Below are 18,538 nucleotides of genomic sequence, written 5' to 3' on the forward strand. Positions count from 1 at the left end.
AATAAGCGGAGGAATTTAATAAATGTAAAAAACATTTTATTTTGTTTTTTTTGTAAAGTTTATCCTGTAGCCACCTCTACCACCAATTATTTTCTCTTAAGTACCACAAATACACCATATATGAATTGGTTTTTAATATTTCAACTCTGTATGGTCCATAAACAAGTGTGTATGTGTGTAATTTAGATTTTAAGAGTGGCAGTTTAAAAAATACCACTGACTATAATCCACTGGCCAACATGTGGCCATCAGGAATTTGGAAAAGGTATATTAAAAAGATAAATCTGTATAATCCTCATCTACTCCTGTGTCACTGTCTGTCATTTGGAATCCCTATTTAACATACAACGCTGCATAGTATGTTGGCGCTATATAAATCCTGTTTATTAATAATAATATTAATAATAAAAATGATAATAATAATGATAATCTTAATATTGATGTAAAAAAATAAACATTTCCAATGTAAAAAATTGTGTGCGTCTTTAAAGTGGTGGGAAACCAAGATACCTAAAGGTCTAAAAAATAAATTAGTTCAAAAGTTAAACTGAAATGATGAACCTGGAATTATTACTTTACCTAGAGTTTGTGGGATTGTATAAAATGTCATTTGGTTAATGTATCCTGACAGTACATGTATGTATGTGTGTGTGATATCCTTAATTAATTTCCTAATTAATAATAATTTATGGTATTTTCATGTTTGTTTTTTTTTTTCTATTTAAAACTGGTTTATAACCTTCCCTAATTATGTGTTATTACATTTGCTATTGGTATTACAAAATTAAAAAAGAATCACAATAACAAAGTCACATTGAATTATAAGAAACATTTGTTACTTTTAGATGATTTGGGGGTACATTAGTTGTAATTTATTTTTAACACCCATCTTCAGATTTTTCTCATCATTCTGTATTTATTTTTGCATTTAGGCAGTGAATCTTGTTTTTTTTTTAACTTTTTTTTAAAAGTAAAAATATTTTTAGTAGAAGAATGTATCATAGTAACACGGCCTGGGGAATTCCAGATGAATGCAGGTCTGTTCAGTTTTAAAAGACTCTAGAACAAAAGCTGCTGCAGGCTTGGAATGCCTACATATAGCTAATACAGCCTTAAAAGCCTGCAAATACAGCTGATTGTTAGGATGTTCTAAAAGTGAAAGTGATAGCTCTTATTCGCCGTGGTGCACTGGTACACCCCTTTCTGTCTAATGCATGCTTCTATTGACCTCTCAAGCAACCCATCTTAGTGGTTATGTATTAGTATTGAGAAGGTGGGACTATGGCACTAGCTTTGCTTTGCTTTACTGGGCCTAAAAGCATGTGAAAAAAACATTGTTATCCCTATGCCTTTGAAGTTTTGAAAAAGTGGCATACTTGTTATGTAATCTATTTGAACTAGATTGGAAAATGGACATACTTTAGGGTGTATTCTGTGCTTGTATAGAATGCTTTTTAAATTCATTAATAAAAATTAAGCAAGAGGAAGTATTTCCAGAACAGGATTTCCCCCCTATGCCAGTTCCAATGACAACCGTTTGAATTTCCTGACCATTTCAGTCCTTTGTGTTCCTTTCCTGCTCACCCAAGGGTAAAAAGAGGTAAGATACTGGAAATACTGCACAATATGATGACATGCAAATGAAACATTACAATGTAATTGTACGCATGTCTATTATTATATGTTCCACAGTATTATTGAAGTTATGTGACACTACCTACGGATAGCTCTAGGTGCATACTTTCCATGTGTACTATCAACTTACTACTGTGATGACAGGCATGCTTTTATAATGTATCATTCAACAAGGATTTCTAAGACTGAATTTTTTTTATCTGGGGCAATTAAAACATTTGTTAACAGCCCAGTTTTTCAGGTTACTGTATTACTCTAAACCAGTGGCCGCCAACCTTTTTGGTCCCGCGGACCACTAAAATTACCAGCTCCGAAACGTGCATGCACAGGGAGCCGGCTGTCACTCAAAGGGGAAGAAACTTCCCCAATGGTGACGTCATGATGCCAGAACCCCACCCACTCTCCCATAACAGATCTGAGCCTGCGATGGGGGAGTGGGCGATTATGTTCAGGGACAATGCTGGCCCACTTCCCTGATCCTGGGATTAGTACAAGGACATGGTCTGTGTCCTCTGGTCGATGCGTCCCTCCAGCAGGGTCCTTCTCCTGACTCTGCTCGGGGTGCGCACCGGCCAGAGCCACGAACCACCAAAATTTTCTTGCAAGCCACCAGTTGGTGACCGCTACTCTAAACCAGTGTTTCCAAACCAGGGTTCCTCTGGAGGTTGCTTGGAGTTCCTTAAGCAATGAGCAATTTGTGCCTCTCAGGCCAGTTCAACAGATACCAATGATCTTTTTGGATATCTGTAAGGGTGACATTCTTCCCACTGGCCAGCAATGTAAGACGCATTCTTCCTACTGACCACCACACTAATGTACTGTAAGCTATGGATATATTATTTATAGTAGGGGTCCCTGAAGACCTGAAAGTTATTTCAAGGATTCCCTCATGTTAAAAAGGTTGAGACATTTCTGTGTTGTGAACTTGGTGGCCCATTCACACTAGGCTGTTTCAGTAACATACAGTAAAACAATTGCCGTTACCCACTGTGCATGTCTTGGTATAACAGTGTTTAGATGTAGCTGTATTGGTTTTAAACTTTTAGGCTGAAAACATTTTTTTAGCAGAAAAAGAAAAATACCATTGGTCCTGCCTAAAATCCACTGTCCTTTTAACTTCCTGTGCAACTAACTGAAATCTCAAGTGTTATTAGTCTTCCCAGTTCTTTTCTGTAAACTACACACCACCTCCCTCTATGTTGTAAAGAGGTAGGTGTTTATTGGTCCTAAATCACTTCCTATCCTAGGACAACACTGCTTTTCCATAGGCACAGTTTGGTGAGTATACCATTTTAGGTCAGGAAGTGAGTTAATGGAAGGATCAACAGTTACAAATAAAGAGAAAAGAGCCTGAAAAATGAAAAAAAAAGTGCAGACATCATATCTAAGCACCAGTAGCCTGCTTTATATAAACCCAAAATGTAATATTGTACATTACTACAAACACCAGGTGAAAATAATCATTTTGGCCCATTGTTTCAGTGTAGCTTTAAATGAATAGGTTGTAAGGGTTTTTGATCCATTTAGGTATCCCACAGTTTCTTGGATGCATACAAGTCTATATAGTTTTATCTTTATCATTAAATGATCACAACTTATGCTGTCTGTTCTTTTCTACAAAGGCTACGGCCCAAAGTATATTTATAGCCAAAACTTTTTAGTTGTTTCCTTTTTTTGTATGTTTGCTTTTTTGAGGTTGAGGATTGTCACTTTGTTTTTGCTGTCTGTGTCCCATTGAGTAAATCATGCTTTTCCAAAGACACAATAGGAAGTGAAAGGCAATCTCTCAACATCAAGCATTCTAAAGATTTCCCATCCATGACAATATAACATTTTATTTTTTCACTAGCGGTGTGAAGTCCTGTTCACATTGGTCACTGGCAAATAATGAGTGAGTGAATCTCTCTACCAGGCACACAAAAAAAATTAAACAATTTGAAAACTTCCTTTTTCTGACATTCCAGAGAGAGAAGGGAGTGCATGATCATGTGGTTTACATACCACAGAAAAAATGTACCGTTATATTATATAAAGGTTTTTTTTTTTTTTTACCAGGGTAATTAAAACCTCCTTCACCAGACCAAATTTTGAGCTTTTGGTATGCAGCAATTTATTTAACATTCATTTTTAACTTCCTAATAACAAAATTATTATTTTTTTTTAGTATACAGGGGTCTTTATTTGGTAATTTGTTCGTGTAAATACCTTATTGATAATTTTTTATAATAAGCGGAGGAATTTAATAAATGTAAAAAACATTTTATTTTGTTTATTGTGTAAAGTTTATTATGTAGCCACCTCTACCACCAATTATTTTCTCTTAAGTACCACAAATACACCATATATGAATTGGTTTTTAATATTTCAACTCTGTATGGTCGATAAACAAATGTGAAGGTGTGTAATTTAGATTTTAAGAGCGGCAGTTTAAAAAATACCTATACAAAAAAATACATATGGCCATCAGGAATTTGGAATAGGTAAATTAAAAATATAAATCTGTATAATCCTCGTCTCCTCCTGTGTCACTGTCATTTATATAATAATAATATTGATAATAATAATATTGATGTAAAAAAATAATAATTTCTAGGCTATACATTTTGTGCGTCTGTGAAGTGGTGGAAAACCAAGATACCTAAAGTTCTAAATAATAAATTAATTCAAAAGTTAAACTGAAATGATGAGCCTGGAAATATTACTTTTACCTAGAATTTGTAGGAATGTATAATATGTAATTTGGTTAATGTGTCCTGACAGTACATGTATGTATGTATGTGTGTGAAATCCTTAATTCCTTAAATTCTAATTATTTTATTTATAATATTTTTCATTTAAAACTGGTTTATAGCCTTCCCTAATTATGTGTTATTACATTTGCTATTGGTATTACAAAACAAAAAAAAAATCACAATGACAAAGTCACATTGAAATATAAGAAACATGTGTTACTTTTAGATGATTTGGGGGTACATTAGTTGTAATTTATTTTTAACACCCATCTTCAGTTTTTTCTCATATTTCTGTATTTATTTTTGCATTTAGGCAATAAATCTTGTTTTTTTTTTAACTTTTTTAAAAGTAAAAATATTTTTAGTAGACGAATGTATCATAGTAACGTGGTCTGGGGAATTCCAGATGAATACAGGTCTGTCTAGTTTAAAAAAACTCTAGAACAAAAGCTGCTTCAGGCTTGGAATGCCTACATATAGCTAATACAGCCTTAAAAGCCTGCAAATACAGCTGATTGTTAGTATGTTCCAAAAGTCAAAGTGATAGCTCTTATTAACACTGGTGCAGTGGAACACCCCTTTCTGTCTCATGCATGCTACTATTGACCTCTCGGACAACCCATCTTAGTGATTATGTATTAGTATTGAGAAGGGTGAGGCTATGGCACTAATCTTGCTTTGCTTTACTGGGCCTAAAATCATGTGAAAAAGCATTGTTATCCCTATGCCTTGGAAGTTTTGAAAAAGTGGCGTACTTGTTATGTAATCTATTTGAACTAGATTGGAAATAGTGATTGTATAAAATTCATTATTAAAAATTAAGCAAGAGGAAGTTTTTCCAGAACAGGATTTCCCCCCTATGCCAGTTCCAGTGACAACCGTTTGAAATTCCTGTCCATTTCAGTCCTTTGTGTTCCTATTCTGCTCATCCAAGGGTAAAAAGAAGGGGTGATTCCTCCACCCTACAGATCCTGTCCAAAACACGAAAATATTGTTTTGGTTTACCATACATTTTAAAAAGGATGTAGAAGAGACACATGGCACATGATCCATGCAGCATAGAGCTTAGCTCTATTCTCAAAGAATATTTCTTTTAAAGTGGACCTATCACCAAAATGTTTACTTTACATAAAAGGGTAGACAACCTTTTTATGCAAGGTAAAAATTTCACTGCAAACGCGTTTTTTGTTGAGTTAGATCTTACACTTGTTTTTTACTATTTTTTGGGTGGTGAATCCAGAAATGATTCAGTTTTTTGCTATCACATCCAGTTTCTTCGATGAGGGTACCCTCCATTTTTGTTAAAAAACATACAAATTTTACATACAATGAAAAAATAATGAAATAACTGAATGTACTGTTTAAATTTAAATTTCTTTTGTTCATACAAAGGATTTATTGTTACTCTATGACATTTTTTTTACAGTAAAACATTTGAACTTAATCGGGTAAGCGGTTAAGGTAAACATTTAAGCTTATAGCTTTTCCTGGAGTGTTCAGTGTTAGGACAATCCTGCCGGATGCTCCAACAATAGTCAGCCATCATTTGTACATTCCATCTACCGTCCTTCCATGACCTTCAAATCTTGGTGGAATAGTTTACCTTGCTCATCACTGACTGCACCAAGGTTTTCCAGGAAGTTACAAAGATGGCTATGCAGAAAATGCACCTTGATGTTCATATTGCAACCAAGCATTTTGTAGCTCTCCAAGAGTTTCTGGACAATTTCTGTGTAAATATTTGCTTGTGTGTCTCCAAAAAAATCCTTTACAATGGCTAGAGAGAGAGAGAGAGAGAGAGAGAGACTCTAGATAAGGTGACTCTAGTTTTTCCTGCCTATTTTAAAAAAAGGACTGTTATAGAACACGGGACAGCTGAAGATAAGTGCTTATATGTTTGATCTTTACCCGGCTGATGTTAAGCTATCCTGTTGTGATAATTTTGTTGTTTTTTTTTCAATAAAACCCTGATGCGGCATCCAGTCCTGCTAGTTGCCTACCATTTGTCAAGCTAACTCCCACATATGGTGGGGGATGCGGGCAGACTGGTTGCTAAGGGTAACGGCTGCATACATTTTTTTTGACTCAGTAACCTGCTTATGTCCTGGATAAAATCTGCTACATTGCTGCCCAGCAGGGCTCCATGGAGGAGCTATTAAAGAATTTGGTGCAGGTCAGTGCTGCCCAGCAGGAAACCAACCGTCTGTATGAATATGTTTGAAAAAAACACATGTATACATTTCTTCCACATTTATATGCGTTTTTATGCACTTTCACAAGCAATTGTAAGAACACATCAATTGAAAACAATGGGGTATTTTAAGTGTTTTTGGCGGGATTTTGGAATCTGGAAGCCCCCTTTATTAAGAAGACTTGCAGATCTCCACCACACCACCCTGGGGAATGAGTACAGGGGTACATTAAACCCCTTATTCATTTCCTGAAAAGGTAAAATATGTTTAAAACAAAAACAAGACAAACTTTAATGTTAAAATATTTTATGTGTGTGTTTAGTGTAACTTTTCTACTTTTACTTTTTGACAGGTTATCTCACAATGACAGTATGATTCACACAGCTGCATTCATTCATGCGCACAGCTGTGAGCCTATTAGTGTGGGATCCCCAGGCACTCGGGGTTACATGAGGACAAGTCTCCCCATTCAGCTCTAGTGATGAATATGGAATGTCAAACGGAAAAGCAAACAGCCAAATTTCACGCACTGCATAAGCCCAATTGCATATTGCACCTGTGCGCATAATGATGAGCATATATAGGGTGTTGGCTAACTTGCTTTTTTCATTTGTCTTTATTTTTTTTTCAAGGAGAGGCTGTTGTTTTTGTGCTGTTATGATTATTATTATTATTAAACAGGATTTATATAGCGCCAACATATTACGCAGCGCTGTACATTAAATAGGGTTGTAGTGTCTACTGGACTTACCTGTGCTGGAGAAATCAGCAGGGGATTAGCCTGTCTCGGCCTTGGGGGGTACATCAAGCCCCCCATGCTGCCATTGGGACAGGCTATTTGAATATTTGAAATCTCTGTGAGGAGTGATTGCAACCAGGATTTATCTCTTTTGCATCATGGAGGAAGACCTTGTGAGGAAAGGAGAGAGGAGAGGCCTTATTATCTCATATGCAAGTAATAAGGATGGGAGAGTTCACCAGTCCTTCAGAATTCTGGTGCCAGAGAATGAAAGAGGAGCGTTCCCTTTGCAAAAACTTGTGGACCAATACCTAGTGGGAAGACTCAAAGTGAACAAAAAGGATATCCACTGTCTGCAAGAACAAAGGTCAGGTCATTTTATTCTGTCACTTATTGGAATGGGTGCTTGCAATAATCTGCACAATATTCTGAAAAAACAGCTAGAAAATGAGGACTTTGATGCCTGCGAGTTTGTACTTTTGTACTCACAGGAGGAAGTATTATTAACAACCCATTTTTTCTAATCTGTTTGTAAAAGAAGCTGACATTAGAACCTTCCTCAACAAATACTGTTCCTCTGTATCTGAGCCGAAGAAAGTTTACAATGTCTGTGATATATGGAATGGAAAAATTAAGTGTAGAGTCATGTTCATGTCTGACCCCGGGGGGATTGGAGGCTTGAAACATCCTACTTCCTCTTTTGCTCTGGGGTAGGATCAATGTTCACTGTTTTATCCTGAGATGCCCATTTTTTGTAGAAAGTGTGGGTCGTATTTACATACGGAAAGATTGTGTACCTCAGATTTTTCTCTCTGCAAAAGATGCAATAAAACTGGTCGTGAAACTAAAAACTGTCCTGTGAAACTGGTGTGTAACCTGTGCGGAAGTTCTGCTCATCTGTTTAAAGGCTATCCACATCAGAGGTCATGGGCGGATGTCGCCTCCGCTGCACCGGCGGCCAAAGATCTGCGGTCAGGAGGTGTGGGTTCTGTGGCTGCTCATATGGCGGAGGTAGCTGCAAAAAGGAAAAAGAGGTGTCTTAGGTATGCCTTGAGCAAAATGATTTCTTTTTATTAGATTGCAAAAAATAGGTAAACTAGAAGCCAAGAGAACCTGGGGAATGTATATGTGGAATATACTTTTGTAATTTCTTTTTTGTGTATTTGCCAAAATATGTGTTTGTATTTTTTCTTGTGAAAAAGGAAAGTAAAAATGTATATACCTTGTTGTGTTTGCGGAGAGAGTTTTTTGGTTATGGTCAAAAATACATCTATAAATAATTTGTATATGTTGGGAAATGCTATGTTATGTACCTATCTGTTCAAAAGATAATCCGGATAGTCCGGAAAATGGACTTTTGTTTTACATTTTACAAACTCCACAATTTTCTTTCAGGAATGGACTTTATGTTCTTTTTTTTCTGCAATAAAATGGACTTAATGGAATAAAATGTACTCTTCTCTATCACCAAAACTGACTTTTTACTTTAGCCATGGATCATAGACTTTTATTTTTTGGGAAAAAATTGCCCTGTTTCTTCAATTTGAATAGGAAAAATGTATGCACATTTTCTGTTCTGCTTTGGTACTTTATTGTAATATGTGTATCCGTTTCTATTATTTGTATTCTTGGAAAAGAAGGAAAAAACAAAAATATTTTCTGTTACCTGTAAATAAGCTGTTTATACTTTTCTAATAAAAACATAAAGGGGCTGTTGTTTGTTTGTTAGCCTAATTTATGTTGCTACAGTTGATACTTTGCTTACCATTTAGCACAATAGCTGTTTTTTGTTTTTTCAAGTTTGAATGTTTCAATGTCCATTTTACAGTTAAGAAGTCAATGTTAATGCTATGGTATTGTGTTTTTATTTTGTGTTTAATTTCAATATTATGTCTTTATTACCACCTTTAAATGTTTGTCCTGCATAAATATTTTCTAATCTAGTTTTCCACACTTGATAGGTCAAAATTGTATATTGGTTTGGTAAGTATTTTTGGAATGCAATATTTGTTGGGCCATTTTTGAACTAATTTGGCTTTATATGGAAGTGTGGGTTTACATGTGTTTTTTTTTATTTTGTCATGTAAATTTAGTGGTGCCTGTATGGTCTCTATATTTTAATGTGACCTTTTAGCAAATGGGTTTATTTTGAATAAAGTTTTTTTTGTTGTAGTTGTTTGTTTTTGATGGCTTTGTTTTTATGTGATCTCCTTTACAATCTCCCAGGACCTGCAATTTAAAAATTCAATTATGCTTGTTTTTAAGCAGTTTCCTTTCTATGGTTTGTTTGACTGACTAAAAACAGCACAATTGGCCTATTAAAACTCAGTTTAATGCTCATAGTTGTGCGCCAAACTATAGGAGTCTGATGCGCATTGTTGTGTGCCAAGGCGTAACTGCTATGTGCGTGTGAACTGTGTTCTATCAGTTGAAAAATGCGCCGGCCAATTTTCCAGAGAAGGATCCTCATTCCGGTAAGTTTTTCTTTTTATGTGTATATTGTTTGTTTTGGTTCATGTGCACTAATGTATGTACATACATGCATATGTATATGTATGTATGTATTTATGTATACATATAAAAGCTAAATTATAGGTAAAAATAGACAAAGAGGATTTATTTGGGCATAATGCTTAACATGCTTCAAATTGAAAAGATTGCCTCTTTCTTCCTATGATTTCTAATGTCATGGGCTTGGCTCCAAGCAACATTCATGGATGATATTGCTTCGTGTTAAAGAAGAAATCCACCTTTATGTGCTTCGACTACCAAGCTGAGCTGAGTAAGTCAATATATAGTTGTCCAAGGTCTAAAATGCCTTTCAAACCTGCATAAACACCCTAAAAGGCTAGAAAAGCAAGAACATATGTTTGGCACAAAATGGATTTGTCCCTGGAAATTTTAGATACTAGTACTACAATCCAGTATTTAATGAGCAAAATAAGTTGAGCAACAACAGAATATCTGCTGACCCTGCTTGTGAGCTTGACAATCATTGTGGTTTGATGTTGAGCTTGGCAACCTAAACCTCCTTCCAACACCATCAGGTGTGTTAGAATAAGTATTCAACTCACCTAGACAACTAATTGACAACCTGTTTGGACAGTACGTGGAAGTGTGTTTGTATACAATAGTGCTAAAATCAGGTAGCACAGCACAATGACAACAAACCTCAAACACTACTACAAATGAACAAAGCAGTTGTGTGGCAGCAAATCAACATGAGTGCAAATGTCAGACTAATAAAATTAAAAAAAAAAAGCAAAGAAATAAAAACCATGAGAATGTATTCATCAAAGGATGTACATAATACATTCAAATACCAATATGTGACTTTGAGAATGGGCCAAAGGCAAAGAGGGGGTTCAAGTAGCAGTTTGGAATGGAAATCATGCAGAAATTTGTATGGAATATTTATGGAAAAAAATGACAAAACATTGCTGAAGAATCGCTATACAACAGAAACCGTCATTACAAACCAGGCACAAAAACATTGCAGCAACCGATAAAACTAACAATAATGAGGATTACAAAGTCACATCAATGCATACCATCCAAGCAATTTTACTTGATTAATCCCCCCCCACAAACCAGTCAAGTTAAAATAGCAATATTGAAAATGCATATGTATTTATATGCATTTAAATGTATTTTGACATACATAAGTGAAATCACTAAATGTTCCTTGATGCATGTATTATAACATCTTTGGCAACAATCCTTTTTTCAAATATTTGATTTCTATAAAGCCAAACTATAATGAAATTTGATCACAAATGCTTGGTGACATTTTATTGACATTCATACTATTGTGTGTTGACATATTGTGTGCTAATTAGCATAAGTGCTAATAAGTGCTAATTAGCATATATACAGCTTGATCTAAATTAGTTTGCAGTGTTGCAAAGCAAACCAAAAGGTATCAAAAAAAAATGTGCAACAAATGTAACAATAAATTAATCAATTTTGTGAATGAGTATAATGTAAAATAAAAATGTAACGCCCAAAATAAGATGAAGCATTAAAGATTCAAGTTGACCTGTAATGGACTGTAGATGCGCACAGAACAGGGAGCAGGTGTGCGCTATGTAATTAATATGACTTCACCACTGACAGAGCTTAACAGATCCTCCTGAATCGCGCAGCTGCAAACTAATCCTCTTATTGGAGGATTCTCGACCCCTATTGCTCATTTCTCAAGACAGGAATCCGGCTGGCAAGTGAAGGCGAGTGTACTTTATCTTTGATGAGCTGCCGAATCTGTGGACCGTCAAACACACAGGCCTTTATTGTTTCAAATGACAGGCTAGGAAATGCCAAAATGAGGTAAATGAAACAGTCTCCTTCAGTTGGCAAAGCTTTAATGAACTGCCTTTTCAGACCCAGTTTCATGTGCAGATGCGGTAATATAATATTCTTTCTATCAACAAGTGGCTCATGTGGAATGTTTGGTTCACCTGGTTTTAGGGCAGATCTTTTAGGCCAATTCCTTTTCACCCAATGCCTCCCACGAGCTCTGCTGTCCCGCCTGCACAGATTTAAGGTATACTTGGTGTATCCACATTGCTGACCAAGAAGGAAGCATACCACAATTGTGTTGGTGAAATTGCAACAACTCAATGACTCTCTATATGTCTGCATTTTCTTCACAAAGAGAAACTGAATGGCCAATTGGGACTGACTCAAATATATTGCCATTATGAAGGAGGACACACTTTAAGCTCTGCTTTGAGCTATCGATGAATAGTCACCATTCATTTGAGTTATAGATTGGAATTATTATTATTAATATTATTATTATTAAACAGGATTTATATAGCGCCAACATATTACGCAGCACTGTACAATAAATAGGGATTGCAAATGACAGACTAATACAGACAGTGATACAGGAGGAGAGGACCCTGCCCCGAAGAGCTTACAATCTAGTAGAATTCCCAATTCCTCCATTAAACCTGGTATGTTATGGCAATACACAAAGCCACTGTCAGTTCTAAAGTACTGCAGAACTGCAATTTCTCAGGTTCGAATGTACAATACCTTTGTTTCTTTTTAAAGTAAGTTTTTCTCACGCAGTCTTGATGCCATGAGTTCTGAAGCTTTCTTCGATAGTCCCAAATCACTAAACTCATGCTGATCAAATCCCTTATGAACAGAGTCCTCTTCAATTTCAAAAGCTTCATCATTGTTGTCACCTAGTTCATCACCATAATCAATTATCTTCAAAGGGGTAGTGTAATGAAAACCGGCACTGGGATTTAATCTGAATGAGCCACTGGGTGTATTGCCGATGGTAGACTAGGATACTCTATGTTACATTTATTTTTGTTATATTCTGAAGTTTTCACTATACAAAAGTAACAGTCACTAAAACAGATCTCCTGGCTCTCTCCAAACCATAGGTATACGTGTTCCCTTTGTCCACACTGTGCACACCTTATGAGGGGCCCAAGACTTATCTTGATTGCCAAGTTTAACTTTGAAATATGCCAAATAGGCTTGCTCTACAAATGTGCTGATATTCATCCCTTGACTGGGAATGGTGAAACTGCCACAGATATAACAAAATGAATCAGGGTTGTTTAGGCACTTACGACGAGAAACAGCAGAGCCAGGCAGATCTGAAAGAAAGGAAATACGTGTGTAGGTGGAAAAATAAATTTTGCTTATTCACTACGTAGAGCAGCGCACAACCCACAAGCGCATTATTATAAGCGGTAGAGAAAAAACCTGACATGATAGAAGAAAACTAACTGCACTTTTAGAATCAGGATACCCATTTTAGTTTAAATAAGCTTAAAAATTGAAGTCAACAAAAAAATTGTTCAAAATTGTTCCCCAGTGTTATTTTCTCTTTTTTTCTCTGTGCCAGGATGAAGGTGGATTACAGGACTGCGCAGGACCCGATTCAGGAAAGCTCTGGATGGATCTGTGGAAGTATAGATGTAATAGATAGTAAGTTTTTTTTTTTTTTTTTTAGTTTAGTTCATTTTATGTGTTTATTTCTTAGGCATTGGCACTGTTTAATGTTGTCGACACAATCAGTATTGACAATCAAATTTCTTTACTCTGTTACCAGTTAAAACTTAGTTTTAAAGCCTTCCTAATTTTTTTGTTTTAAAGTAGGCATAAATTACATTTATGATTCAATCTGGAACTAGCGTGAATAGTTTTGCTTTACTGAATTTTCCCTGTATATTTTAGTTTTATTACCTATGGGTCCTGCCAGTAGATGTGTTATTATTCCACTTTGTGTAACATGGTGACAGTGCTGTTTGCATACTCCCCAATCATCCATGATTCTGCAGGACTGTCCCGGATTTACATTACAGTCCCAGCATCCCACAGATAAAGCATTATCCTACAGATAAGCATAGGAAAGGGACACAGAATTCAGAGCAATGTAAGTTTTTTCTACTGTCCACTGGGACTGCATTACTGTGGTCTGGACTAGTGGTTTGTTACTAAGATCTGCATTAGAGATCCAAACCTAAGGTGTAGACTGGTTGCCTGTCACTGAGAGGTCTAGTACTAATTTGCTGCACTGAGGGTATGTGGCTGAGATCTGCACGGGGGGTCTGTCACTGATGGGTCATTTACTGATGTCTGCAGTTGGGGTCTGCTACTAAATTTTCATCTTCAGTTTGCTTCTCAAGGCTTCTTCAGGGATCAGGCTATAGAGGCATATGATGTCTTCCTGCTTACCTTGGCTTGAGCCTTTTTATTCTTGGAGAGACAGAAGCCAGAGATCAAAGCTTTTGTAAACCTCTTCTGGAGAATTTTTATTCAACCTGCTCTTCCCTTCTCAACGACCAGTGCCCTGCCAGGCCTATGCCAGGAATCTCTAACTGTAAGTCAATACACAATCTAGTTTTTACTATTACGATTATTTAATCCTACAGATTATTATTGCATATTTTTAACTTTATGGAGCTACTTCATGTTTCCTGAGTGTTAAAAGGGACGATCTTCCTTCTACAGTAACATGATCAATGTTCTAATAAGAAAAAAAAACTCAGCTGGGAACGGCATTGAGCCATATGCATGAACAAAAAAATTATACTTCCCGGTAAATTTTATATGCCTTTAAAAATTAGTATCTGACTGCAGACTGAAACGTAAAGGTATTTTTTTTTACTAAAGCTGAAGTTTAATTTGCTGTTATTTTGCTGTTTTTTTGCTGTCTCTGATTCCTAATTTCGCCCGTAAATCAAGACGAGGAAATTGAAAATTGCCCTTTCTAATTTTTGTCAGTCACAATAGATACAAAATACACAAAAATATTTTCTGGAGCAAATTTTTCCAGCACCACAGTGGCAACTTTTGTGATAAATACTAATGATATTAGAAAAAAAGCTATTTAAAAAAAATTGTCAATATTCTCAAAAAGTCTTTTACAATTTAAGATTCCCATACCTTTAAGTTTGTTGGTCCTTTAAAGCAAAACTATACCTAAAAACAAAAAAACTGCGACTAGCCAGGAACTTTATTGAAGAAAATAGCCTTACCTGCTTGATCGCAATTTTTTCAATGCACTCACCTGTCCTAGTTCAGTCGCGGGTGCTGCCACCTTTTTCTCCTTCATGTATTTTGATCTTTGGCCATCTTGATTAGCTGGGCTTTTTTTTAAAGGATGTTTGATTGGAGAAAGGACATCACCTATCCCTTTCTGCAATAAAGACCCACATGAATGCTGATTTTCAAAGCGGAACTATAGTTCCGTTTTAAGACTCATTGAAATCAAACGTGGCAAAAGTATGTAACCATGTGTTTTTCTGCATCACTAACATTTTCACAAAACTGTTTCAGTTTAGGGAAATTCCCAAGTTCATTAAAACTACTCGCCTACAGCATAGGTGTAAACTTACAAATGGAAATTTTACAGTGTATCCAGCTGATGTGTATTTGTGATCACAACCAGGAGCCAAGAGATACCCTAAAAATGTTCCAAGCCCATATCTTGTATGCTTCTGATTAACACTTACCTTTAGAGTGTCAGCAGCAAACTAGCAAAGCAAAATTAGCGTGGGATATAAATATCCTAAAACCCTATTAAGGGTGGCAAAAATATAGGCATGGCTTTAATACTAATAAATGTGTATGAAATTGCTGCCATAACTTTCTATATTTAAAAGAAATTTGTAGGTTTTTTTATGATGTTTCTTTACAGTCAAACACTGTGTTCCTTATTAGTTACATCTGTTTTCCTTATTTGCTTTGCTAAGTCTACTTCTTGCATTGAATAATAGCTCTAGCTGAAAAGTACTCACATAACTAAATGAGTCAGAGGAAGTAGATCCGGTATCCTGTGGGCCAATACTACCTAACACATATACTTGCTCTACCTAATACACAAACATTGTCATATGTCAGCAACTCAATTCATTTAGACATGTGGACATTGTCAAGATGACCTGCTGAAGTTAAAACTGAGCATCTGAATAGGGAAGAAATGTGATTTAAGTAACTTTGAATGTGTCATGGTTGTTGGTGCCAGGGGTTGGCTTAAGTATTTTAGAAACTGATGATATGCTGGGATTTTCATGCACAACCTTCTCCAGGGTTTACAAAGAATGGCCTGAAAAGGGAAAAATTTCAGTAAGCAGGAGTTCAATGGGCAGATATCTTTTCGTCTTTTTTACCATGTTTTGTTAGCCTTATACATACCTATTTGTGAGTGGCTATTTATTGTTATATTTCATTTATTTAGTGTAGGATAGCCCTTAGTATACCTTGTCGATGCTAGAGCTCAGAGAAGAATGGCCAAAGTGGTTTGAGCTGATAGAAAGGCAACAGTAACTGAAATAACTCATAACAACCAAAGTATGCAGAGGAGCATAGCTGAATGTACAATATGCTGACCCTTAAAGCAGATTGGCTACAGCAGTAGGAGACCACCTAGGGCGCCACTCCGGTCAGCTAAGTACATGCACCTACAGACTAAAATTCACAAGGCTCATCACAATTGGATAAGAGTGGAAAAACTTTGGTCAGAGGAGTCTTAATTTTTGCTGTGACATTTGGATGGTAGGATCAGAATTTGGCATTAAAACATGGAAGCATGGATAAATACTGCCTTTCATCAATGTTTTAGGCTGGTGGTTGTGTGTAATTGTGTTGGGAAATTTTTTTTGGACACACTTTAGGCCCCCGTAGTGTAAACTAAGCATCAATAAATGCCACAGCCTTCCTTGGTACTGTTGCTGATGATGTCTATCCTTTTTTGACTGCAGGTATTCCATCTTCTGATGGCTACTTTCAGCAGGATAACTCACCATGTTACAAAGCTCAGATGATCCTAAAATGGTTTCCTAAACACAAGTTCACTGTCTTCAAATGCAGTCTACAGTCACTAGATCTCATTTGCAAACCTCACTAATCAGTTAAGGTAAAGGATTAGTGAGGTTTCTATATTCCTACCCCCCCCCCCCCCCCATCCTTCCCCGATCCTATCCATGTGCATACAGTGCTGCTAATTTGACTTCCAAGAGACTGTCCCCACACTTTATATAAGGAAAGAGCTTAAAGGGACATAGTTTTGGGGGCTTTGTCTTCATCAATGGAAAAAGAGGGGTTTGAATAAATTTGCAATATTTGAAAAAGTTTTAATAGAGCAGAATCTATGGTTTGCTGTGTACTTCAGTACTGTGTACCTTCAACTTATTTTTTACCCCTTACCAGGTCTACTGTCAGACAGCCTTGCAATACTAGGCTTCCAGGCCAGGACACTATCTTCATGCATTTTGTATGTTCTATCTTTGTTTCTGTGGGTTTTTTCGGACTAATATGCAAAGGATGGTATCTGGGAGGGCAATGACTGACAGACTACCAGAAAACCCAAATGAAACACAGAAGGTCAGATGGCCAGGCAGTAGATCCAAGGATGGTATAAAGTTTGTGGTTGAGGAACATCAATGCACAGGTCAAGCAGGAGAGATCAGTCAACCAAGCAGATAATCAAAGGGAAGAATCCTATATCCACAACATTCATTGGGAATTTCACTTCCTATGACTAGAGAAGTTATCATACAAAATTTTGAAACGCATACTTTGCCCATTCAGTAATTTCTTTATTTATATTTTTCCTTAGGTTTGTATAGCTGACTCCTCAAAACATAGGTACAGTGGAAATTTAGCTTGCTATGTTTATATGTAGTATGTGCATGCTCCACTTGCATTCACGATGATTTGTGCATTGTTGTGCTGAAATACATTTTTATGGTTAAATGCTGTGAGTCAGCAAGTTTAGTTTTGCAGTGTAGCATTACTTTGTAAAGTTTGCCTAGTATAACAATATTTTCCAGTAGTCAGTCAGTGTTCTATAAAATATTTTTTCAAATACAATATGTTGTTATTTTCCATGGTCCAGGGTAACTTCCAAAGTTAATGGGTTATTGTGGGGTATATGTGCCACTAAATGACCACGAAACATGTGAATGTTGTTTTAGTATTTGCCAAATTTTAGTCATGGCATTTTTATGTAGTAATACACATTCAAATCCTGTTCATAAGAATTGTCAGGCAACCATACTTATCAGAAAGTTTACATTTTCTGCCTTTGTCGGGAAAAACAAAATGTCAGAAGAACCAAGGTCCTAAAACCTTCATACATGTGATGCCTGCTTCATAAATATAATATAAGTGTGCTTGATCACACTTAGCAGTTTAAGTGACTTCCTATTGTAAATGTCCATTGTTTCCTGCAATCCCATACTATCTTAAATTGCCTGGGACTTTGATCATAGTCATCTATGCTGGCTTGTCCAACCTTTTACTGGATTTGACTTTTCTACTTCTGCTCTGCCTTTATTGACTGTGTAAACGTTGCTGGTTACACGCCTCCTTGTTAATTTATTGGCCTTCTCCCACATGTTTATTCAACACTGCTTCCCCGCCTGGATACTATGTTCCATCTGTTTAATTATTTGTTCAAAATGTTGACTTGTCCCCTGACTGCCCACTTACCTGCTCTTTTGGTGTATATTATTATAGCTACACTGCTGCTGTTAGCATTACCGTAGCATTTTTATAGTTTAGTAATTAAGTGTCTGTCTCATGTTTTATATCTAGTATTGTTGATACACCACAATCTAAAGCTACGTACACACTTCCAATTATTAACGACGAACGATCCTGCACGATATCTGCGAACGATCGTATAGCACCGATCCTGTACATACAGATAACGACACGATCGTTCAAAGATATTGTACACACGTATATATACACACAGTATATAT

At 36.2% G+C, this 18,538-nt stretch overlaps 1 long non-coding RNA gene across 2 annotated transcripts in view; it reads right to left on the reverse strand.

The window, feature by feature from the left end:
- Nucleotides 1-5,644: 5,644 nt before the first annotated feature.
- Nucleotides 5,645-18,538, reverse strand: part of LOC140326186 (uncharacterized) — a 23,340-nt gene continuing 10,446 nt past the window's right edge. The window contains exons 2-4 of one of the 2 annotated variants that reach the window (XR_011919799.1): nucleotides 14,839-14,967; nucleotides 7,311-8,313; nucleotides 5,645-6,144 (exon numbers count right to left, since the gene is read on the reverse strand). This is a non-coding gene — a long non-coding RNA (uncharacterized lncRNA). Of the gene's footprint in view, nucleotides 8,314-14,838; nucleotides 14,968-18,538 lie in introns of both variants that reach the window. The other variant, XR_011919798.1, reaches the window with a different exon arrangement.

The sequence above is a fragment of the Pyxicephalus adspersus genome, chromosome 3 (genome assembly GCF_032062135.1).
Source record: "Pyxicephalus adspersus chromosome 3, UCB_Pads_2.0, whole genome shotgun sequence".
Classification (NCBI taxonomy): Eukaryota; Metazoa; Chordata; class Amphibia; order Anura; family Pyxicephalidae; genus Pyxicephalus; species Pyxicephalus adspersus.